The sequence below is a fragment of the Macrobrachium rosenbergii genome, chromosome 6 (assembly GCF_040412425.1).
Source record: "Macrobrachium rosenbergii isolate ZJJX-2024 chromosome 6, ASM4041242v1, whole genome shotgun sequence".
Lineage (NCBI taxonomy): Eukaryota > Metazoa > Arthropoda > Malacostraca > Decapoda > Palaemonidae > Macrobrachium > Macrobrachium rosenbergii.
In genome coordinates, this window is record NC_089746.1 from 61,821,512 (window position 1) to 61,848,762 (window position 27,251).

At 33.5% G+C, this 27,251-nt stretch overlaps 1 long non-coding RNA gene across 1 annotated transcript in view; it reads left to right on the top strand.

Moving 5' to 3' along the window:
• Positions 1 to 27,251, top strand: part of LOC136839639 (uncharacterized) — a 251,738-nt gene that overhangs the window by 146,126 nt on the left and 78,361 nt on the right. Inside the window, exon 5 of the long non-coding RNA XR_010853425.1 lies at positions 18,907 to 19,027. This is a non-coding gene — a long non-coding RNA (uncharacterized lncRNA). The remainder of the gene's footprint in view (positions 1 to 18,906; positions 19,028 to 27,251) is intronic.

The following is a 27,251-nucleotide window of genomic DNA, read 5'->3' on the forward strand; positions in this document are numbered from 1 at the left end:
TCTTTCATCATTTAGTGGGAGAAATCCATTTGCGCAAAGCTGCCCGGCTCGGTCTGTACAGTACGAGAAGTTTATATAAGTATACATATTTTCCTGATGTAAATTACCTTTATATACCTGTGCTTATACTTTGTTTTATTCCCGAATTATAAGAAGAGCTTCCAAAGACGAAGGGAAGAATTATGCTCTTAAGTTTTCAAGATTTTTTATTTAATTTTCATAATTAATTACATTTGCTAGCTTATGTCCAGTTTGCTCCATATAAGCTCAGGATATTAGATTAATTTATTTGTCCACAGAGAGAAATGTAAAAAAAAAAATTATTAATGAATATTTTGCGTTTTCTAATCTTCATGCATATGAATACATCTAGCATCATCAATCTGTATAATACGCATAAAAGACATGACGAAATAAAAAGGATTCGTGCAAAAAAGTTCCCTCAACTTCCAGCGGTTAAATTGTCTTTTCCCCCGCCAGTCGCGGTTTCAAGAGATGTTCCCTAAAAAAAGGGGAAGATAAATCTTTTTGCCTTTTTTCTTTCATTCGTCTCTCTGGAGTAAAGTGATCCATCTGTCTCTGCGCCGTCTCGTTCAGAAGTCGCTAATCCCTTGCTTTCAAGATGGAACGTTTTCTGTTTTTATTTTGGCCGCCCTCCCTGTCATCTGAAAACTGTCTCCATTTGCAAGTTGAGTGGCCGTCTCCACTCCCTGTCTGCCTGCGTCTCTGTCTAAATTTTCATAAGTTTGCACACACACAAATATATATATATATATATATATATATATATATATATATATATATATATATATATATATATATATATCTGGAATTCATGCCGAAGCTGAAGGGACCTGAATGTAGCACTATGACAGTTTTTATTGCGGAAATGCATCTGTTCTAGTTACCGACCATGTATCGTAATAAAAGTGTGACCAGACGTTATCGTGAAGTAAAGGACAGATGTATGTCTGTATCTATATACATACAGACACATGTATATATATATATATATATATGTATGTATATGTATGTATATATATATATATATATATATATATATATATATATATATATATATATATATATATATATATATATATATGAATACTTATGAAAATCCCTGTGTAATATCTGGTACAAACCCTGTTAAGAGGAAAATCATTCATGGCGAAAATTTTTTAAATAACTGCTAGCAAAACGTAAACTAAATATTAAAGTGAAAGTGACGCCGAAAGTGAGTCTTCAACAGTGACAATGACGAGTTTAAAACCAAGGAACCATTGCAGAGCTGATGACCTAACACGCATAAACAAGGAATAGAACCTTTCCAATACCAACGTGTTTTACCCGCAGCTGACTTATACTCATCAAAATATAACGCGTTGACGTACCATAAATTCTGGCATTCCTTCCTTGCTTCACTGAGTTATACCAGAGAAAAGGTAACAACAGTACACAATAAAATCGACGAAGACTCGACGTATATTAAAAATTTTATCTAACAAAATTACATCAGATGTTAAAATGGCAACGATGTAATTCTATTATTGGAATTCGATATCACCCAGCTTCAAAACAAAGGGAATACCATGGGGTAAATTTCACTGGCTATTGCTTGCACACGTCATTGAATTCCTCTGCTCCAGAATGAATTATTTGTTATGCATTTCTTTTTATTTTATCGTATCGTTCATGTTTTTTAACATGCTAGTCAAGTTATCAACCATGAAGGAGAAATGAATATATGGAATAGAGTAATTTATGGAGGAAATCTGGATAAACCATTTCCAAATAGAGTTAATTACTGTACATAATACAGTTGAAACATTTTATAAGAGACAACAGTATTTTACCCGTTGTCATGACGATGGTTGTTTCATAAGAATTACAAAAATTATTAACAAATCGGTGAAGTATCAGAATTTATTACTGTAAACCAAAAAATAAATAAATAATTATCAGGGTCTCAACCGGGAAATCATATCGATTTCCAAAAGCTAATCAAAGTTAAAAGCTCGTGCGAAGATACCCCTTACTCTAACATACTCACATAAATGCCAGTGGTGAGATATCGTTACCCCTGGCTGGCGGACGGCAAGTCTAAACATGGAATGTATTACAGGTAGACTACCGCTGTTGCACGCCGAAAATATAGACACTGTGCTTATTATAACTTAAAGGGTCTTGTAGCAAATGAATTGTCAAAACCTAACTGATCGTCCCAGTTTCTTATAACCAATATGCATGCAACCAGAGCCAAAAGGTTTCCTCTGAGTATGGCCAGAATTATTCTGGATCTGTCAGTCTTACAAAAAGAATCGATTACTCTCTTGTATGCTGTTCGAAGCTTTGGTTCTTGGGTAAAAATATGCAGCGAAAAATTCATTCGGGGATTTTTGGTGCGGAGAGGTAGGCTACAACCATAACAATCAGTATGACAGGATAAGGAAAATAACGGTTAGAACGAAAACGCACAACAATGTCAAAAGTCGATAGAAAACGGGAAATCCTGGAGAAATATGTTACAAGTTATGTTTAAAGACTTTCGTAGACACTGTTGTCAAAACGAGACTGACAGTTATATTTTTCTTTCTCATTTAAAGTTTGTCTATTAACTGGTTGACTTTAATATATTTTTTTAGGTTATTGCATAAGGGTTTTTCAGTATATGCAATTGTCATTTCATTTTTTTTAACTATGTTGTATTCAATTTCTTTGCTTAAAAGCGATGTACTTTTTACCATAGATAACGTCAGTAGGTGAACTTGAACTTTCATATCAGCCTGGACCTTGCGCATTTTTATTCGTTCATAAGGCAGTCTTGTAGCATTGCTTTTTTAGTTTCAAAATATTAATTCAGAAAAAAATTACAAGGCAATTTCAAATTTATGATAAAGCTGAACCCCTGAGGTGTATAGAAAGCCTTTAGAACGCCGAGTGACAACACAAATACAGTGGTAAATTTCAAGACATTCCTTTCAGTCGTTTTGCTGAAAGGTTTTACGCTTCCATGACGATATTTTTCACTTTTCATAAATGTCCTGCAACAGAAGAAAAAACATTCTTCTGCCAAAAGGATAATGAAAAAAGAGAGAGAGAGAGAGAGAGAGAGAGAGAGCAGTCGATGTGAGGAAGAAAACCTCACTATCAGACATGGATCAGTTCTCTCTACCAGTAGTTCGTCGCCTTTCGCTCTCTCACACCACCTTTCCTCTTGACTCTCATCATTTCCAAGAAATCTCTCTCAACGTCCAGCCAGCGAGGTCAGGTCGGACCGCCCAGATATGCCCTAAGACTTATCGGGTGTTTTCGAATCGATCGCCTCGTGGAGGGAATATTTATGTCCGCTATCTTTGTAACACGGCGCGACGCCATGTTTCTCTCTCACAAGTAATACAAGAGATCCATTTAAAACTTTCCCTAGTATTTTTCGAACGAGATGCTATCTCTGACTGAGCGGCAAGTTGCATTTTATTCTATTTTTTTATTTATTTATGTATTTTATTTATTTATTTTTATTATTTACTCACTCAGTCATTCATTTGTTGTCGTTCTGTTTGATTTTCACTAAAAAAAGAAATCCCTCCATTTCTTTATAAGTTTGACTATTTAATGCTGGCTGTTTTATTCATATTACAGTAGCTGACCAACAGGACGCTGACCGGGATAACTCTGAATGACAACCGGTAAACTCTCTCTCTCTCTCTCTCTCTCTCTCTCTCTCTCTCTCTCTCTCTCTCTCTCTCTCTGTCACCCCTTTCCCAACTCCCACCCCCTTTGGTGCCATTGATGTATTACCCCCACAGTATTCTTTTCCAGATAGTAAGTCATATGTATACTGAAATTAGGTATGATAAATTCGTAAAGTTACTAAGTCTACAGGCATAACCAGCCCCGTTTCAGGGAAGCCCTCCCCACCCCCTCCCGTTTGGTGCCCTTTGGTGCTAGTGATGTCTTACCCCCACAATGCTGATTTCTAGATAGTAAGTCATATATATATACCAAGTTTGGTTGAAATTCCTCAATGCTTGTGTGTGTTGGTGGGGGTGGATGTGTGCCTGTAAATGTGTGTGTGTGTTTGAGGTGTTAGTTAGTCTGTCCGCGTCTGTGGTTGAAATGCATTTATTTTGCTTTCTGTTTCTGAAACCGATTTTCCATAAATTTGGATTTCATGCCAAACACCTTGCTTTACTGATGTAATCCAGTCAGGGATGAAAGGAGTTGAAGTATGTTGGGCTGCAATACCAGTAAAAAAAGAGATATGATTGCTTATTTTACTCTAAGTAAGAGCTGGGTAATCTAAGATTGAAAAGCAAAGGAGAAAGTGCAAGAATAGGTGTTGCAGGAAAATTTTATTAAATTCCCTTTCTGGTTTTTTTTTATTTCTCTATTTGTTTTTATGCTTTATCGGTTTCTCTATTCATTTGCCGATAAGAGTCGTCGAGATATTCTGATTTCCTTTTTTATTTTATCTCTTAACATTTCACACTGTTATGCCGCCCGCCTGTTGTTGATATTGTTTTACAGTAATTCATGTCATTGTTTGTTATGCACTTTGATATTAGAATTTTTTAGCCATAGGTAGCTCTAATTCCATGTATTTTCATATGTTTTCTCTAATTTCTAAGATTTCACTGCGCTCTTTAACGATATTTTCATAAGTCCATAAAAATATTTCAGAATTTGCTTACATATTTAAGTTTTAATTTGTCCATTTGCGTGTTCATATGCGAAGATAAAGGTTTTCTGTATAAATAGTTCAGATTCCATGGAACCCGTACCAAAGATCGTGGGCAGAAACATACGAGAGAAGAAGCATATATAAGGAAGGCCTGTCAGAGGGACCCTTGAGCCGAGGCCACAGATTGTTGGTATGCTGGAGTTTCCAGGAGGCATCAGAAAAAGGCAAAGCTTATTTATGGCGTCTATATAAGATTCTTCCTCTGCCAAACATACAGTTTCTTTTGTACATCGTTTTAGCGAAAAAAGGTACTGGGAAGCATATTGTCAGTTGCCGGACTCTGTAGTGAATAGTAAGTTTTGTGTGTGTGTATGTATGTATGTATGTATATATATATATATATATATATATATATATATATATATATATATATATATATATATTTTTTTACCTTTCTGTGAAGTATTATCGTATACTTTTTACTGCATCCAAATGCCTCATCAGAGGGAAGTCGAGCATACTTTAAATAAATTAAGGTATACATACATATACACACATACACACATGTATATAATATACTGTATATATATATGTGTATATATGTATATATCGTATGTGTGTGGATCCATTCACCTCAGTCATGCATGATCTTGATTCTGGATTATGTGACCAAATCATTTCAGTACTTGTGGTAATTGAGCATCACATCGTTTGCTAGATTACCCCCGCCTTCCTCTTTCGACTTCTAAATTAAACAGCCGAGCGCATTCTCTTAACACGGCCACGCGCCCTCAGATCATTCTAATTGTGTTATTGCTTATGGAATTTTTTTTAATGTTCGTTGTTTCTGGATGTTACCATTTTTTAGTATTCTATAGTGTTAGTTATTCAGCGAAAAGAAAATTAGTTGTTAGTTATTCAGCAAAAAAGAAAATTAGTAATAAGAGACTGACTCTGGATGAATAAAGTAAAAGTTCGCGTTGACATTTCAAGAGCAAAGGCTAATGAACAGATCATACGAAACTAAGTTTTTAAGCAGTTATTGGTGTTGTTATTGTCGTTCCTCTTCATTTCAACATCTAAAACCCTTAAACAAACCAACCGGGATATTGTACCTTGCTTTCAGAAAAACATTGATAACAGGCTAGAATAACTTCCCTTTAGTAATATCCAACTTGAACTCTGATATATCCGTTAAACTGATTAATTACCAGCGATTTGATTTTAAGAACGTAATTATCATAAAGAGCAAAGGAGACCTTTGATAAATGCTATTATTGGAAAAAGTGAATCAGTTTTCTTGTAGTCACAAAATCAACGTTAATCCAGGTTCTTTTTGATCTATTGTGATATTGCAAAAGAAGTTAACACCGATAATGCAAGTATAATAAGTTTGATAAATGTCAAGGCAAGATTATAAATAGGATTTCCATTTAAAGGTCTTAAGAAGATAATAGAAATTTTCACATGGTAAATGTGTTACTATTAATGACCTATTATTAATATTAATGTCCAGATAGGAGAATGAAGTTATTAAATTGAAAAATATTACAGTTGTTCATGTCTCTGCAAGGATCGTTTTGCTACAGTGTATATTATTATTATTATTATTATTATTATTATTATTATTAAAACATGCATACATATAGAGCAAAGGCCAATGAGTTGATAAGCAAGTTACCACTGAATACAATACCTACGTTCGAAGAAAGAAAATTCAAAGATGCTGAACTGCTGACAAGCAAAATAATAAATGAACGGCTCCCTTTTGGTGTTCATTCTCAAAACTCGAAGAACTCGTGTCATTCATAAAAGTGATCTTGAACTAAATCCTGATTTAGATTCTCCCTAAAATATAAGCGGAGCCGAACCCATGATTTCATGCAAAGAGAATTCTGAAGTCGTAAACTGCGCGTGATTCTCCCCTGAAGCAAAATGGCCGAAGATATTCGTTCGTTATGCCTCTCCCTCTTGGCCGAGACCGGAAGACTTTCCAAGCAAAGCATAAAAACGGATTCGGGGAATAACAGAAACGGGGAATTATAACGGTTATTCATAGGAATGACCTTCTTCATTCCGTGACATTAACAAGGGAATGTTTTCATTTTTTCATGTGAACTATTAACTGTTTTATTTCATATGAAAATATTCACAATCATTTTACTTATTTTAGTGAAACAGATATGAACTTATATCTTTAATATGCATATCGTGAACTAATAAAGGTAGGAAGAAATAGATACAGATATGAATTTATGAGTGTTTGTTGGTATGGAAACAGGATAGTTCAGGTCTTTGCGTTCTTATTTCTTTCTATCTGAAACGTCCAAAAAAATTTTTATTTTCTTTATTCTGTCAAGAGTATCATCATCTGATCAAAATAAAAATGTATGGCCATTTTAGAAGCTTTACCTGCATGATAAATATTCGTCGTATGATGATGGGAGCGCCATTTATATATATATATATATATATATATATATATATATATATATATATATATATATATATATATATATATATATATATATATATACATACATATATATATATATATACACCATGTCATCTCGACGTTCGGTATCCCCAATTGCATGTAACATCGAGCAAGATGTTTGTACTAGGGAAATATCGAAGTTAAGGATATTATTGCAGTTTTAAAGAATTCCTTGGTAACGTAATAAATTAGGCACTGATTTGTGACTATTATTATTAAATAGGAAATGAACGTCGGAAACACCATTTGTAGACATTACGTGATGATCGAAAAAAAAAAAAAAAAAGTTATTTTATTCACATCACTCAAATCTGAAGCCAGGTCAAGCAAAATCACAGTGTAAAATATAACGCATACAAATATCACTAATTAGTGTTTATTATACTACAGTTAGACAAAATGAGAGATATTCCCATATGCCAGTAACAATAACATTTGGGGCGAAATAAATCACAATATGAATAACAGTGGCGTAGGCGCGGGAGAAAAATCACGTGCAGAGACCCTTGCTAAAACAAACAAAGCCAAGGTGTCGGAAGCTGGGGGAAATAACAAGCTACCTCGCTTTTCGTTGGGAAAACTCCAGCAGAAAAACAGGGATTCTGGGCAAGGGAGGATTTTCTCACTCCCAAGACAGGTGGCGTCAGATTGATTTGGTGCTGAATATGGACGCTACCTCTCTTTTTCCTTTTTTATGTGCTTTCATTGAAGAGTATGCGTTGTTTTATGAGGCTTATTCTGAAAATTGTTCTTATTTCATGAGCATATTAGGAATTTAACTAGAATTTTACTGTAACTTTGGTCTGCGCGATATGATCTTTAACTTTTTTTATATTTTTGGTGTTTGATGAACCCCAGTCTATTAACACTGTTTAAAATGAAGTAATGGGTAATATATGGAAGTAAATAGGAAAGACAAAGCATTTCTCCGAACTAACTAACCAAAAATCACGCGACTTCAGTACACAGATACTGACTTTATGCTCAGTGCTTTCCTTTACCTGTAAGAAGAGGAGCGGCCCCAGATGAATAGCTTTGGTTGATTACGAGAAGGCATTTGACAGGGTGCACAAACCTGTGTTATGAAAGGTATTCCTGTGTGATAAGTGAAGCTAATTTAAAGTATCCAAGTATTAAAAAGATGGAAATTGAATGTCCGTTGAGTATAACTGAGTGCATTTGCAGCAAATAGTCGGGCGATGCAAGGAAATATTATCTCGCCTTTGCTGTTTGTATTGTTTTCAAAATGAGAATTGAATTGGAGTGCGGAGAGAAACTTGACAGACTTATGATACGTGGACGGTCCGTTCGACTCAGCACAGCACCACATGATTTACGAATCTTGATCAGTAATATTGTCATTTATCTAGAGAATTGGACTCAAAATAAACCTAAAAAAAATGAAAACAGGAATAAGGAGAACAGGGTATAGACACACAGAGAGGAAATAACACCTCGTGTTTCTGGCCTCAGATCGTAGGAATGGTGGAAGGATTTCCATTACTTTTCATAATAACGTTAAACCTAATGCAAAAGTATTTAGAGCAATCTTTTGATGTTGATATCAAAGCCCGTTTTGCCAAGCGATTACTTAATTAAAATGACGTTTGCAATAATCTTTTTAACGTTAATGGAAACCAACGGAAAAATTCACGAATAGATTAAATATTCATTTTTTCGTTTGGAATGAGATTTACTTATCTCACTTCAGTATATACATTTTTTTATCATACTTGCTCATTCCGCTTATTCATCCTACCGTATCAAAAACAATGTGGAAGTGTCCATACATTTTCCTGTGTGTAACACATGCAGTCTATAGTGAATAAACTCCAAGCTTAACTACCAAAGTAAAAAGCTTGATGAAGAAAATGTTGCATAATGTAATTTACTTGATAACATACGAGAAAATTTCAAAACCATTTAAATAGTGTTGCGAATTTAGCGAGAGAGGTAGACAAGTATCATTACATTACTCGAATAGATCCTGGCCGAAAATTAACATTCTAAATGAGGAATTCTCTGAAATCTTCATCATTTCCTGAGTCATTTAACCCGCTTGACTTTCATCTAATGGGCGAAGATTAGTTATATAGATATACACAGTTTCCTGATGTATTGTGACTATATATATATATATATATATATATATATATATATATATATATATATATACATATATATTACTATATATATATACATGTGTATACATATATACAGTATATATATATACATGTACATATATATGACTATATATATATATATACATATTACAGTATATATACATATATATATATATATATATATATATATATATATATGTATGTATGTATGTATGTATGTATGTATGTATATCCATGCTTATCCATGCTTATTCTTTCTTTAATTCCCAAAGCATAACAAGAACTGCCAAAGGCGAAGAGAGCATTTTTTAAAGTTTTATTACATATGCTAGACTTTGCCCTGTTAGGCTCCATATAAACTCACGGCTTAAAATGAAACTATTTCCATTCACTATGCAGTGCTTCCTTTCAGCGTGCAATATTGTCCAGTAAGTCCGTAAATTGCATTTCAGTATTATAACTGGAATTATGCAGTGTTACCCTTAAAGTAGGGATAATGTTTCCTGAGTCAACATATTGCAGTGTTGTGATGATGATGTCAGTCAATTTTTACTAAAGTTCTTGTTGCTTCAGAACCGAAATTTTTGTATAGGTGTTCTCCCCCCCCCATTTTTTTTATTATTAACTGAAGGAAAACTATTGTGTAAAAGCTAAGGGCAAAAAGGAGAAAGAATTATGCAATTCTCTCTCTCTCTCTCTCTCTCTCTCTCTCTCTCTCTCTCTCTCTATATATATATATATATATATATATATATATATATATATATATATATATATATATATATATACATATATATATATATATATATATGTGTGTGTGTGTGTTTATGTTTGTAAAAATTCAGAATTAAGCCATTAATACAGAATCACATCTATGAATTACAAATCGTTCAGTATTTTTAAGTGAAATAAAGGCATTTACTTTCTAACATCTAGATACAAACTTACTATGACAAACTCCAGTGCATGAAAATATTAACATGAATCAAAAGCAAAAAAAAAAAAAAAAACGATGTACACAGAAAAATGAATGATTAGTCTCTAGTGTTCATTAATCTTCGTACAAAATAATTTTTTTTTCAATTTCAGCAGCAAATAAATGCATAACAAAACATATAAAGAAGAAGGAGTTAGATACAAAAAGAGAGAAAAAAAACTCAATTTCCAGCTGCTAAATTGTCTTATCTCTCCCCAGTCGCGTTTTCAAGAGATTCTCCCTAAAAAAGGGGAAGATAAATCTTTTTTTATAGATATTTTTTTGTTGCGTTCATCTCTTTTGCAAGTGATCCATCTGTCTCTGCGCCATTCTCGTTAAGAAGTCGCTTATCTCATCCTTTCAAGAAGGGAGCTTTTTTTTTTTTTTTTTTTTATTTTAGCTGTCTTACCTGTCATCTGAAAACTATCTTCATTTGCAGGATGAGTGGCCGTTTCTCTCTCTCTCTCTCTTTCTCTCCCTCTCTCAACATGTATATATATATATATATATATATATATATATATATATATATATATATATATATATATATATATATATATATATATATATATATATATATATATATATATATGTGTGTGTAAATATGTGTGTGTGTATGTATGTGTGTGTTTTTTCTCGACGCGAATGTAGCGAGACTCTGAGACTAAGATTTTTACGATAAATTTCTTGACTATGCCAAAGGAGCCGTTGCATTTGCTGGGAATTTCCTCTCTCCTGGACCGGAACGAAAGGATTCCTAAGGGAATGTTAGATTACCATATGCCTACTGAAGCTTGTTGGTTTCAAAAGAAGTAGGCCTAAGCCTCTTTCCCTCTTGTGCTTAAGACAGGCAGAGAGATACACAGAGAATACCCAAGTCACAGATTCGTCTCACTTCGCCTGACAGACTCTCGTCTTTATGTCAAAACAAATCAGGACAGAATAGTGAACTCTGGGAAATGTATCACTACCTAAGGTTAGCCTGTTAAAGATCAGTGAAACGAAACCTTTCTTTCTTTATTCTTATTCCCTTTGCTAAAGTTGAGTTTGTTTGTGTGATTTTTTAAAATTCTTTATTATCCTTATTTATTCTTTTGATAATATTTACTGTGTGACTTACAAGCACTACTCTTTTTTAAGAAAGCATAAAGTAAACGTTGTCAGTCATTAATCTGAAGGGAAAAAATCACTCGTGGTGTTGGCAAAAGCTATCAAAAAAGGACCCGGTCTTGTTCTTCACATTTCTGCTTCCATTATTTCTTCGCGATAACTTCGGATCACAATCGGATTACGAAATGTACTCGGTGACACAAGTAGAAGCATTTCCGCAATAATAACCGTCATAATGCGAAATCTAGGTCCCTTTGCCGCTGACACCAAATCCAGATCAGCTTTCGCCTTTGGACACCGCCGTAAGCTGATTACGTCAGCGTATCGTCTGTGATGATTGAAGAAAGTTCATCAAAAGGAAATGAAATCTTTCTGTCATTACTCTGATTGGTTAGAAGGCGTCCTTTTCTCAGGCTGGCGGAGAATGGGTGGGACGTTTTGTTTTCATTAAATCTAGATGGTCAGACTTTTGGACTTTTTATATGTTGGTGAAAGTGGAATCACATTGATGTTTAAACAGGAGTGTGTCATGGAGATATTACGGTCATTGCAAATCTTTTTTCCTCTGTATGAAAGAATTATGAAAGAAAATATCTCTTCTTAATTGTTCCTGTCGCCGCGTGATGTATTTCTTCCATTCTTCCTCCTAGAAATATCCCTCGTCAGTTTGCTTTATTCTCTCTCTCTCTCTCTCTCTCTCTCTCTCTCTCTCTCTCTCTCTCTCTCTCTCAGGCTTATGTCCTTTACTCAGTCTTAAGCAGTTTCAGTCAATTTTTCAGTTTTGCAAAAGCCAACACTTGTCTGCGTTACATTATGTAGTTTTCCTATATATCAACATTTGAAAACTTTTATTCTTATTTGTTTTTCGGAAAATTTAAGGCTCAAGTTTCCTAAAATTAAGTATTCATAATCCACATTATTACCAACCTGTAATCTCTAAAGGTTACATCCTTCAGTAAAGTTTATTTACTAGTCATGTTTGCTCTTTATCAACGGTTGGTATTCTTACAGTCTATTTGTTGCTCTTCAAAAACAGTCATTATTACTCACTGATTCACTGATGGGACATTGCTTATTCCTCTCAGTGGAAAATTTAATTAGCAGGAAATCATGGTTACAGTGAATATTTTACTTTATGAAATTGTATTAAATTAGGTGTCTCAACAATTCGTTTGCTTTGGTAGGTTACAACCATGGTGGAAAATGGGTAGGGGGCTAACGCCGTCATCTTCGAAGACGTGGTGGAACCAAAAAACTAATGATTTCTGGGGCTAACACCCCTATGGAGGAGAAAACGTTGGGAATATGTATACTATATATATATATATATTAAATATATATATATATTTATATATATATATATATATATATATATATATATATATATATATATATATATATATATATATATATATATATATATATATATATATATACAGTAGATTAGGCGGGGTTAGGTTCCAGAACCCCTCGCACAGGGCGAATTTTCACGTAATTTTGGCATGGTCTCTAAAAATGCTAATAAATGCTTATTTCTAAAGTTTAAGCACTTAATATGGCCCTAATCATGCTCCCAAATTATTAAGCTAACTTTTAAATTAAATTAAAGTTCCTGTAATTTCATTTAAAAGTTAGCATAATGCATTACCCTGAAAAAAGAAGTAAATGGTTGACATGAAAATAGAGAGTTGGAAGAGAATTTCTCTCTCTCTCTCTCTCTCTCTCTCTCTCTCTCTCTCTCTCTCTCTCTCTCTCTCTCTCTCTCCCCCCTTCTGACCGATCTCATTTTAGAAGTCTTCTCAACCTCTTTTTAATAACTTCTGTATTCTACGTCTCTTTCTCTTTGTTCTGAAATGCTTGTTCAGGAACAAAGAGTATTTTTTATTTGGACTAATACAACTCTTAGCTATTATGTTTTAGAACGTATTTGCCACACTAGCACATTTACACTTCGTAGACGGTACAGGTAAAATTAGATCAGTTTAAACTATTTACTGTATGGGTAAAGGCGTACAGAGAAATAGTAAGTTGTAAAAATGTGTGAGCGCTAGCTACGAACGAAGAGAGAGAGAGAGAGAGAGAGAGAGAGAGAGAGAGAGAGAGAGAGAGAGAGAGAAATGATATTTGTTTGTTTAAAATATCACATTATTACTATAGAAATGTATACATTTTGTAATTATAGCTATATTATATTATTTCTCTTCAGTTCCAGTCCAGGTGCTCTATCATATGCTTTCTCTACGTCTATAAAGACCTTATAAAGGTCCCTCCTCTTCTTTCTGTACATGTGAATGATTAATTGATAAAGATTGTGAAGTAGATACTCATCTAAACTGCATCAATAAAGGATAACATTATATATATATATATATATATATATATATATATATATATATATATATTTATATATATATATATATATATACATATATATATATATATATATATATATATATATATATATATATATATATATATATATATATATATATATATATATATAATCCAAAAGAAGCATCTGACACAATCCCTGTTAAGAGGAAAAACATGAATGGTCAGAATGTGTTTAAGTAACTACTGTCCCTTGGAGTGCTTTTATAATTTTACAAAATAAAATGTAAAAAATTATTAGAAAAACGTTTATTGCTTGGTAAAATTAGCATATGTTTCACGACTTAGTGAAGAGGCCCCCGCACAATCCCGTACAGAAATATTTATTTTTTCAACTTTCCATTGATGTGTTTTATTTCAAATGTGCCATCTTTAAATTTAGCCCGGTCTAGGGGTTTGCTTAATATATATTTTAGGCAGGACAATGTATAGGCCATCCTTTCAAGATATGAATTTCAAACTGAGTACCACCGGAGCTTCAAAACAAAGGGAATACCAGCAGATAAATTCACTGAATCCCTTTGCGCAAAAATAAATTATTCGTTAGTGTATTGTTTTTTTTTTTTATATCATATCGTTCATACTATTTAAAATGACATAGATCATTTCTCTCTCCCAGGTCTTCGCTTTCCCTCTCTCACACCACCTTTCTCATGACTCTCATCATTTCCAAGAAATCTCTCTAAACGTCCTGCCAGCGAGGTCAGGTCGGACTACACCCAGATATGTTCCAAGACTTAGTTGGGTGTTTTCGAATCGATCGCCTCGTGGAGGCAATATTTATGTCCGCTATCTTGGTAACACGCCGCGACGCTATATTTCTCTCTCACAAGTAATATAGGAGATCTTTTTGAAGTTCTCCGATATATTTCCGCGAACGGCAGGATTTCGCTGCATTGGAGGGAAGTTTATTTCCTATTTTTTTTTTATCCTGACTCATTTTCAGTAAAAAAAAAAAAAAAAGAAAACGATTTATGTCTTTACAGCTCTAACTGTTTGACAGTGACCGTTTTCTTTATATTATGGTATGGACATTCTTTGCACAAGTGGTTCATCCAATTCGTCTTGTCCTCTCTTGTTGCGGGAAAAGGCTCAACGTTGGTTAGAAGAAACGGTACCATTGAAAACACCTTAACATCCGTTGCGCTAACCCCTTTACAATTTTCACCCTTATATTATTGCAGTTATCCCTAAATGCCTAGCGTTTTAAAAAAAAAGTTCCAAATTATTTTTTCATTATTATGAAAGCTTTGGATGAAGATGATTTCGAATAAGTAAAGTCAGCAACATGTACCAATGGTTTCGTACGTTTTTAGAACTTAGGGTAACAAATACTCATAATAATTTCTAAATGCTTCCCTTTTCTTAATATTTTGACACTTGCTTCGTGCCAGTTTTTAAAACTGGAACAAGCAGTCAACATGAAACTTTTTAAACAAAAAAGGAACAGAGTGCAGTGAAAATCATTAATAGCAAAAGTCATTACGTACTTGCCTTCGTGACCTCTTTAAATCTCATGCAACGAGAAGAAACGTCTCTCCTGTTTTAGAGGTTTCTTCAGCCAGTGAGTATGTATTTTAGAATTCGAAGGACATATTTAACTGCGTTAAGTTTCCACTTTTGCATTGTTGCAAGTACTTTGACTATATTAATTGTCGGCTGCAGTGCCACACTACTGGTCTAGACGTCAGTGAATTAATAACGCTCTGTCTGTCGAATTATAAAGAAAAAATCAACATTTCAGATGATGTATTTTTCGAATTGTCACAGGAGCGCGCGAAGAAACTGCTGTTGCAAGCGGTAATTGTAAAACTGGAGCAGCCTTCATTTTCCAAAGTGTAATACGAACTCTTCTGTATTATACAGTAGTTAAACAAGGGTGCATTGGTAACTTTCCTGCAGAGCTGTAATTGGCATACGTGGAGTCCCTGTAATTTCTAAGTTTTAATTTGAACACTCCAAGAACCTCGATGCTCCAAAGTTGCAAATTGAACACTTGTTGGAAAACGTTCATTGAACAATTGACATTTGGTTACTGTCTTTATGGGTAAGGATTTTTTTATTTAATAAGAATGCGTTTGACAATACAATATCCTACTTTCTACAGTAAGATCGTAAAAAGATATGACGAACCTTAAGGATAATCATTAACGAATGATAGCCAAATTATTTTAAAGGTAACACCGAAGAGAAGAAAGAAAGAAAATAATGAGTATTTACTTCCATAATCCTCGCGTCGATTAGCAATATGGGGCTTGAATGGTTTAACTCGATTAATTATAATTTGCTTTAAACTATTCGACAGAAAAGCGAAAAGAGGGAAAAATGAATGCGAATAAGCTGTAAGGAACGAAAGGAAAGAGTAAGAGGGAATAGAAAATATTATGAGAACAAACTTTTCCAGAGTCCTTGAGTCAATTACCCATGAAAAGGTCTCAAATGTATTAAATAGAATAACACTTCAGCTCCCAGGGGGAAACTTCAAACTTCGTTCCCCGGGAGAAGGCGGTGGCCCTTTTCCCGTCTATTTGGTTCTCCAACTCTCGCTAAATCGAATCAGGGTTGAATGAAAGTTGACAAAAATTCTATAAAGGATTTTTATAAAGGAACGGAAGACGCGGGGTTGCTCTTTTCATCAGACATTTTTTATTTAAATTTTGTTTTCCATTTTCGCCGTCAGAGTTTGTGAACTTTACATGCCTGTCCCCATTGTATTGGAGGGTGAAGAAACCTTGATTTACTTACTTCACTGCGGTCTGTATGAAGATATTTTATTTGCCAAATAATTATGATACGTTTTCAAAATGCGTATGAATATTTTACAAAGTGAAACTGAACTTCAAAATAAAATTTCCAGAGAAGTCATTCCAAATTCCAATTTACTTCAAAATTAAATATAAGTCAAATAAAGTTATGGAATGAATCAAAGTTAACTGCAAATTTATTCAGTTTAAAGTGAAAATTACCAAATCAGCTTCCAAATTAAACAAATAGTATTATAAGAAGGATATAAACTCTGAATGGTATTGTTTTATACCTTCAGAAGGAACAGAGACTGAACCCTGGATACCAAATATAATTAACTCTAAACATTTACAATTAATATTCAAAGTCATTCAACCTACTTTCCTAAACATCTTAAGGCTGCTAAGTTTGAATTCCTAATTTGATGTAGAGTTGCCTAATATAGGCTAGCTCTCTTATCAAACCCACCACCAGAACAGAACAAGATCACTCTTTTGTGATCCATCGTTCGTCAAGAGAGAGTTGCTAGACGCCTCGCTTATTGTTACGAACAATGGCAATTCTCACAAGAGTTATGGAGAATAAATAGTGATTAGTTATTTGTAGGTAAACCTTTTTATATAACATATTTTAACTCCTCCAGTACTTAATCGGTCTAAATGAATTATTTCTCTCTCAGAATTGATGAAGGTTTTAAGTTGTTTCACTCTTTCTTTACAAAAAAAAAAAAAAAATTCCAGGGCGAAATTTATTTTTCGTTTGTGCTTTGAATTTCAGTTTTGCTTTGTTCCGAAATGTGTTCAAGTATAAATCAGTTACTGTTTCATTGTGGTCTTTTAAATCCCAAATGTTTCCCTTTCTAATAAAATTCTGGCTTTTAAAACTGACGGTCACAACATGGCTTATAAACCGTATTATTATTATTATTATTATTATTATTATTATTATTATTATTATTATTATTATTATTATTATTATTATTATTATTATTATTATTATTATTATTATTATTATTTTCTAGTTATTTTATGCCCGCATATATATTAGTTTTATTTCCGTATTTATTCCCCATTCAGGTTTTACGAGTGCACCAATTTGCGATTATTTTAAACCCTCGTTCTGGACCCAGATTCATGTAACTTGTCCATCACTGTTACTTTTTGCTCCGTGATTTACACCTTGTAACTTTCTCTACTCATTATGCATAGACGAAAGTTGGTGAAAGAGTGTAAAGAGCTGAAATTTCCATTTTTGCAAATCGCGTACATTCAAGTTCTACCGTCATTTGAATAAATGTTTAGTTCATGGCTCCTTAATACATTCCAACTTTTCCCAAGCGTAACATATTTGCTAAAAAGGAAATGATGTCAGAATGCACATTCAGAACATTTTCAAGGCTGTATCTTTAGTTGTCATAATTTTATCTATCTTCTTTTGTGTGATATACAATAAACTGGACGCAAAAAGGGAACTTATGCAAGAAAATTTCATAACGTTCTTGATAGTTACATCATTAGTGACTCATTAGGCGAAATGCGAATTAATATAAAATGCAGATTGACGTCATATGGTGCTCGAGTTTCTTCATAAAATTAGAATTATTCATTAGCTGCTCTGCAGTCAGTCGGATAATGAAGCACTATCTGGCGTTACAGTTTTCAGGGTCTGTGGTCGCGAATATCCACATTCTAAGGACACTTAAGAAAAATTCTGGAAGAGGCCGAGAGAGATCTGTTAGTGGAGGCATTCCACGACGGATATTGGCAATAATTCAGGCCTTCGAAACACCATCAGTGTGTGTAAGGGTTGACTCGCGGCCTTCCTACCCCCCGCCTTCCTTTTCATTAGACATTCGCTTTCTCGGCAGCTCCTCGACGGAAGCTGTATAATGACGTTACGATGGGATGATGTATAGTCATTATGAAATAGGGGTTGAGAGAGAGAGAGAGAGAGAGAGAGAGAGAGAGAGAGAGAGAGGAGGGAGGGTTTCTGTTGCACGGTTTGAAAAGGCTCGCTGTCGCAGACAGTATTATTTTTCTATTTTATTCCTTTTTGTTAAATACTTCCATATTTATATTCTTCGAAAAAGTGAAAAATGCACAAAACTACGATTTATTCGAAAGTTTTTATTAACCTCCCAAGAAATTTCGATGCGTTACACCGGAGGAATGAATAATTTTGAAAGGATGTAAAAAACAGCGTATTTCAAAAGTAAATTATATTGCCCTCCTAAATTGTAAAGTATTCATACCAAAACGCAGAGCAGATTCCTCACAACACATAAAAATCATTTGCATTTTCAAAATCTGCTTCATCTTGCGGAGATATCTTTTTGTAATCATCCTAAAAGTAAAAAAAGAAATCTTTTATAAATTTCCAGATAAAAATGAATGACTACCGAAGCCAGCAGCGGTGTTCCGGACACAAAATGGCCCAGTGACAGATGCACAGGCCAATGCTCAATCAGAGAAGACACTAAAAAGTGACGAGCTTTTATAGAGGTAAGTCCCATCGGTGTTTTGTCAACTGCTTTAATCTGTTTCTGCACCAAAGCTTTTATGTGCCTTTTGCTAAATGTTCTGCGTTGGTATAATCTTTTAAATGCTCTCTCTCTCTCTCTCTCTCTCTCTCTCTCTCTCTCTCTCTCTCTCTCTCTCTCTCTCTCTCTCTCTCTCTCTCTCTGTACAATCTAGCTTGATTAAAATACCCATAAACCTCGAAAAATTAGTTTATCATGTTATTTTACATATATGATACAAACACACACACACACATGTATATATATATATATATATATATATATATATATATATATATATATATATATATATATATATATATATGTGTGTGTGTGTGTGTGTGTGTGTGTGTGTGTGTGTGTGTGTGTGCTTGGGCATGTGCATGTGGATGTATGTGTGTGAGTTGTATCAGAAGGTTTGCGTCTGAGTTTGAAATGCATTTATTTGTTTTGCTTTCTGCTAATGAAACTTATCCACCATAATTTAGGATCTGAAATCCAACACCCCGCCTTACTGATACAATCAATCGGAGATGAGAGGAGCAGAAGTATTATTGGTTTCAATGCACGTACAAAAGAATAAAAAAAAAGGATGATTGTAGATTTTACTAGAGCTAAGATCTGGGAATGTAAGACTGGAAACAAAGGCGAAATTGCAGGAATAAAACCCTTGGCCTAAGTTTTATTGCAATACACGTTGCAAGAAAATTTTATTAGGTTCCCTGCCTGGCTTCACTTTTTTTTAATTCTCATTTTTTGGTTTTATGCTGCGTCTGTTTTGCTAAGTAATTCAGTTTATTCATTTGCCGATATGAATATTCTAGGTATGCTGATTTCTTTTATTTCTAATTAATCTCATAATAGTTAACGCTTTTATGCCGCTCGCCGTATGCTATTGATATCACGTTTTATTTACTGGGATATCGAATTATTTTAGCTATAGATAACACTAATTCTGTGTGTTTTCCCATTGTTTTCTGTGATATCTCAGATTTTCACTGAGCTACAAATTTAAATTTGATGAGATATAAAGGAAATCAGCATATCTAGAAAATTCACATCGCCAAACAGATGAAATAAAACTAAATAATGAGAATATATATATACAGTATATAAATACATAAATAATATATATATATATATATATATATATATATATATATATATATAAATAAAAATATATATACACACATTATTTGTAACATTTATATATATATATATATATATATATATATATATATATATTTATATATATACTTCTGCATGCCTCATCAGTAGCAAATCACAAAAAGGTAAACATATATATATATATATATATAATATATATATATAATATATATTTATATATATACATATATATAAATATATATATATATATTTATATATATATATATATATATATATATATATATATATATATATATATATATATATATGTGAAATTTACCTTTTTGTGAAATATTATTGCATACTTTTCATTACTTCACGTGACTCAGCAGCAGATCGAACATACTTCAAAGCAAATAAATTAATGTGTATTTACATATATATGTGCATATATATAAATATATATATATTTATATTATATATATATATATATATATATATATATATATATATATATATATATATAATGTGTGTGCGTGCGGATCCATTTGCCTCATTCATGGGAGCTCTCGATTCTGGGTTTTATTGCCATTTCATTGTAACGCTTATGGTAATCGAGCATCTTATTGCTTGCTAAATTGCTTGCCCACCTTCTGCGTTTGATTTCTTGAAATCAAACAGCCTAACCCATTCTCCGAACATGACCATGCGACCATAAAATATTCCAGTCTATGCTGTTGCTATGGGAAATGTTCATTTTCAGATATGAGTCGTACTTGGTTGCTACCATGCATTAGTATTCCTTATTTCACACAATAAAGCCGAAAAACATTTCCGATGAAAAGTTCTAACATCCTCCTTTATGCACAAATTTAATGTCAACAGCGTTGTGTTGTTAGTCTCGCTAAATTTTGACACCAGGGGAACAGGAAATTAGAAATAAAAGATTGGCTTTGGACGATCAAAGTCAAAGATGGCTTCGGCATTTTAAGAACAAGGGCGAATAATAGATTACGCGGGATTAATCATTCATGTAAAACCAGACGAGTAAAGAAGTTTCTCAAGAAGCGTCAGTGTTGTTTTTTCAAATTAAAATCTTGAACACTTCAGCAAACCAATCCTGATATTCCAGCCCGCATTCAGAAAAACTTAGATAGCAGGCTAGAATAATTAACTGAACTCTGATTTATTGGGTATACTGATTAATTATCAATGCTTTGACCTGAATAACTAAATTTTCAGAGAGAGCAAGGAAGACCTTTGATAAAAGCCTTTATTAGAAAACGTTATCAATTTTTTTTTTTTCAGTTCCAAAAACAACATTAATCCGGGTTCTTTTTGAGCTGTTGTAATATTGCCAAAGTGGTTAACACCGATGATTCAACTGTTAAACAGTTTAGTCAGTTTCGAGATAAGATCATAAAGAGAATTTACAATGATTTTGTATTATTAATGTGAGTGTCCAGTTAGCAGATTGACTTAATTTGTAGTTTATGAATTTCAAAATACAGTAATTATTCATCTCTGTGTTTATTGACTTGGAAGAGCTATGCGTATCTGCTATTATTATTATTATTATTATTATTATTATTATTATTATTTATTATTATTATTATTATTATTATTATTATTATTATTATTAAAACATATATATTATATACAAACATATATATATATATATATATATATATATATATATATATATATATATATATATATATATTATAAAGGAGAGAGGCCAGTGAATAGAATACTGAATTGAATGCATACGTGTGAAGGACGAAAACGCCAATTAAAATACACCCCTCCTGGTTTTCTTTCTTAAAACTCAAAGACCTCCTCTATCTCATAAAAGTGATATTGAGCTAAACCCTGACTTACATTTCTCTCCAAAATCCGAGTGGCCCCATGATTTCATGCAAAGAAAACGCTGAAGTCGCAAACTGCGTGCGATTGTCCCCTGAAGCAAAATGTCCAAAGATATTCGTTCGTTATACCTCTTTCCAAGTAAAGAATAAAAATGGATTCGGGAAATAACAGGAATGGAAAATTTTCTAACGGAGTATTCATAGGCATGGCCCTCTCCGTTCAGTGATATCACGTAGGGAAGGTTTTCATTTTGAAATGAAAACATTTAAATTGTTTTATGTTCATATGAAATGATCTTCGTGAAATAAATGATTTTACCTTATTATAACATTTCACAGTATCCTGTGAAATATCTTTGTTCCCCCTTTTTATCGGAAACATCCAGAAGTATCTGATTTCCACTTCATCTAGAATGTCGTTACTGTCATCAAAATAAAAGTACATCGACGCTTTCAAAGCTCTACATACATGATAAATGTACGCTGTATGAGAAAGGAAATATTGAGAGTGGCTATGCTACTCGTGACATAGGAATGCATCCCAAAATATTCAACCTTTAATTAAAGATATCATTGCACTTTTAAAGAATTCCTTTGTAATATGATAAAAAAAGGGGGAGTTATATCCTCTTTCGTGAAAATTAACGTCGAAAAACGCCATTTATAGAAATTATATGTGATGATCGAGGATATAAAGAAATTCTGTTTATAATTCGCTCAGATCTAAAGCCAGGTAAAACCAAATCACAAACCAGAATATAATATACACGAACGACACAAAATAGTGTTTGCTTTGCTGCAGTTAGACAAAGTGATAGATATTGGCTAAAGCAAGTCACGATATGAAAAACAGTGGCGTAGGCACTGGCGAAAAATCGCTTGCAGAAACCGGTGCTGAAACAAACAAAGCCAAGGTATCGGATGCTGGGGAAATAACAAGCTATCTCGCTTTTCGGGAAGAAAACTCCAGAAAAATAGGGTTGCTGGGTTAGGAAGGATTTTCTCACTACGAAGATAAGTGGCGTTAGATTGGTTTGGTCCTGAATATGGGCGATACCTCTCTGTTGCTTTTTGAGAGTGTATGTGTGTGTGTGTGTGTTTGTAAAGATTATATACGTGGTTTCGTAACAATTGGTTCTGAAAATCACATCTGTGAATTTGAAATCGCTTACAATTTTGTAAGTAAAGTTAATTATGCTTTCTCCTTAATATTTACATATAAATCGTACTCTTTATTCTGGAAATCACATGTGTAAGTTTGAAATCGCTTACAATTTTGTAAGTAAAATTAATTATGTTTTCTCTTTAATATTTATGTATAAATCGTACTCTTTATTCTGAAAATCTTTATTCTGAAAATCACATCTGTAAGTTTAAAGTCGCTTAAAATTTTGTATGTAAAATTAATTATGTTTTCTCTTTAATATTTACATATAAATCGTACTCTTTGACCAAGTCTTGGGGCATACAACTATTATCAGAAATCAAAAATGAATGAAAAACTAGTTGCACAGAGAAAGAAAAAAAAAAATAATACATTTTTTCTCGTTTTTTAATCTTCCTGCTTATGAATATATGGAGGACATGACGAAATAAAAAGGATTGAAATAATAAAAATCCCCCAATTTACACCAGTTAGATTATCTTTATTCTCCCAGTAGCGGTTTCAAGAGATGTTCACTGAAAAAGGTGAAGAGAAATCTCTCTAAAAGTCTTTTTTTTTCTTTCATTCATCTCTCTCATGCCTGGGATCCATCTGTCTCTGCGCCGTCTCTTTCAGGAGTCGCTAATATCATTCTTTCGAGATGGAAGGTTTCTGCTCTTATTTTGTCTATGTTCCCTGTCATCTGAAAACTTTCTTCAAATGCAAGACAAGATGAGAGGATCTCTCTCTCTCTCTCTCTCTCTCTCTCTCTCTCTCTCTCTCTCTCTCTCTCTCTCTCTCTCTCCTTCTCAAATATTATATATATATATATATATATATATATATATATATATATATATATATATATATATATATATATATATATATATATATATATATATATATATATAATATATATATATGTGTGTGTGTGTGTGTAATGTCTGTATTTGTGTAAGAATGTGTGCCTGTGTTTTCCCCTCGATGTGAGCGTGGCAAGATTCTTTCAGACTGAGGTTTTTACCATAAACTTGGCTATCCCAGAGAACCCATTGAATTTACTGGGAATTTCCTCTCTCTCTCTTGGACGGGAATGCAAGAATTCCCTAAGGAATGTTGGAGTACCACACGCCTGCTCAAGCTAGTTGGTTTCAAATGATGTAGGCTTATGGCCCCCTTCCCTTGTGAACATGAGGCTAATAAGTGGACAGACAAAGAATACAGATTTCACAGAATCATCCCACTACGCCTGAGAAGCCCTCGTCATCTTAATCATGTCAAAAACAAATCATGACAGAATCATTAACTCTGGGAAATGTACCATTAGTTCAGGTTTGGATGAAGAAGATCAGGGAAATAATAACTTTTTTATTATTATTGTTTTATTGGCGAATGTTATCATACTGTTATTCTGAAAATTTTCTCCATTCTTTGTTACTCTTTTTATTCTTTTACGATAAAGATCGGCGAAGCTTTCCATGAAATTTACCGAGTGACTCCAAAGCGCTTCCTATTTTTAAGAAAGCATTAAGGTAACGTTGCCTGCTATTAACTCTGAAGAGAAATAATTAACTCCTCTTCTTTATTTCTTTTATTTTTCATTGGACTTTCATAGGCTAAATCTATCGATTATTTTACCTGGAGAAAAATCCTGTCTTGCTCTTCATGTTTTTGTTCCCGTTACCTCTACGCGATAGCTTTGGGTCGCAGTCTGATACGACACGTTCGCGGTGACATAAATAGAAGCATCAGATCCAGATCAGCTTTTGAAGAAAGATCATAAAAAGGAAACGAAATCTTTCCATCATTTCTGTGATTGATTAGAAGGCGTCTTTTTCTAAGACTGGAGGGTAAGTGAGACATTTTTGTCTTCAATTACACCTAAATGCCCAGACTTTTGGGCTTTTTATGAATTTATTCGTTGATTGCTTTCTTCCAGTGAAATCGTATTGACATTTAAACATGGCCATGTCATGGATTTTAAAAGACATAATACCTAGAAACTTATTATCCTTAGATATATCCTACCTTTTGGAAAATCTCTTAAAAAAGAGAAACGTGCGTTTTTTTGTTAATGAATAACATATTTTGATAATAATTACATTTGCCTCATGATGTCTTCTTCCAGTCTCTCTCTCTCTCTCTCTCTCTCTCTCTCTCTCTCTCTCTCTCTCTCTCTCTCTCTCTCTCTCTCTCTCTCTCTCTCTCATAAGCTAACTGTCCTTGCTCAGTCTCAATCAATTTCAATCAGTTTTTCAGTTTCGCAAAAACCAACCTTGTCTGCATTTCCGTAATCAGCTGTTGGTACCGAGCTTTCCCATTTATCAGTATTTATAAACTTTTATTTCCATATTTGTTGGACAGAAGATTTACGGCCTATCTTACCTAAAATTAACTATTCATAATCCACTTTGTTGCCAGCTTGTAAAACATTAAAAATTCCATCCTTCAATAAAGCTTTAATCTCCGTATGTTCTTTTTGTATCAAATAATGGTATCTTTGCCTTCTACTTGCGTTTTCTGTGATATTTCAGTTGCTTGAAAACACGCATTGTTACTCTCAGGTTTATTGAGCGAAGATTTCTTCCTCCTCTCAGTGGCAATGTAATCAGCAATAAATAATTTTTAGATTTAAATCTTTTTCTATGAAAATATAGTAAATTAAATATCCGATGAGTCGTTCGCTATCGTAGATCAAAACCAGTGGAAAGGGCGATAGGGGTAACACCGTCATCTCAGTAGATTTGTAATTATATATATATATATATATATATATATATATATATATATATATGTATATATATACAGTATGTATATATATATATATATATATATATATATATATATATATATATATATATATATATATATATATATATATATATATGATTCTCCCTTTCGGTGTTCTTGTTTCACTTTTTTTTTACTTGTTACTGATTCTTGTATATTACCATCAAAATAAACGAGCCAGATAGACCTCTACCAAGGCTGTCAAAAGCAATACTTTTTTTTTTTTTTTTAAAGAAAGCCTTCGTTGTAATCGTATAGAATACACGATGATGTGTCACTTATTTCGCAGTGTCTTGTAACCCTACCTCCACTGGCCCCCCCCCCTCCCCCTCCTACCCCACCCCACATTATCATACCTCGCTCCCAGCCCTTCGTTGGCTGAGTCGGTTGAGCTTCAGACTGTCACTCGATGGGCCGGAGTTCAATTCCCCTGGCCGACTGATGAAGAGTTAGAGGAATTTATTTCTGGTGATAGAAATTCATTTCTTGCTATAATGTGGTTCGGATTCCACAATAACCTGTAGGTCCCGTTGCTAAGTAACCAATTGGTTCTTAGCCACGTAAAATAAGTCTAATCCTTCGGGCCAGCCTAGGAGAGCTGTTAATCAGCTCAGTGGTCTGGTAAAACTAAGGTATATTTAACTTTTTCATACTCGCTCCTGGTCCTTTACCATACTGGCCACATCGTCAGAAATCTTACCCTAAATTACAGACTAAATACCCAAACCATCTGTTACAGGGTTAATAACCCAGCCAGCATAAACAAGCGAACAGAATCCTTTCATTACCAACCAGATTAGTGAGTTGGTATTTATGAGAAACCTCTTTCGACTTATGCCTTAACCAGCTGTCGTGAAATACAATGGCAGCGGTGGGTTTTAAGGAAGACCCACTTCAGAACCTAGGAAGCAAATTTGCGAGCGGAGCGAAGGGTTCCATTAAAGACCTGTCAGTGTGGTGAGCGAGTGCTCCCGGTATTCCGATTTTCAGTTGAATAAATTCTCACCCAGCTTGTCGCCAAGTGGAGGAAGTAGGAATGGGGGTGAGTTTGAGATTGATTGAATTAACAAGCAGGCTTCAGTCCCCTCCATAATTCTGGCCCTTATTCCCACTTTTTAAAAAAATTGGTAGTTTGATATTTAATAATATTTAGACCAATGACTTCCTCTGAAATTTCCCGTAGTTGACTTTTATTCATCAAAATGTAATGTGCTGCCTTACCACATCAAGTTTTTTGGCTGTCATTCCTTCCTCCATTCATTATGTTGGTTTATTGTACAACAAAATATAGAAACTAG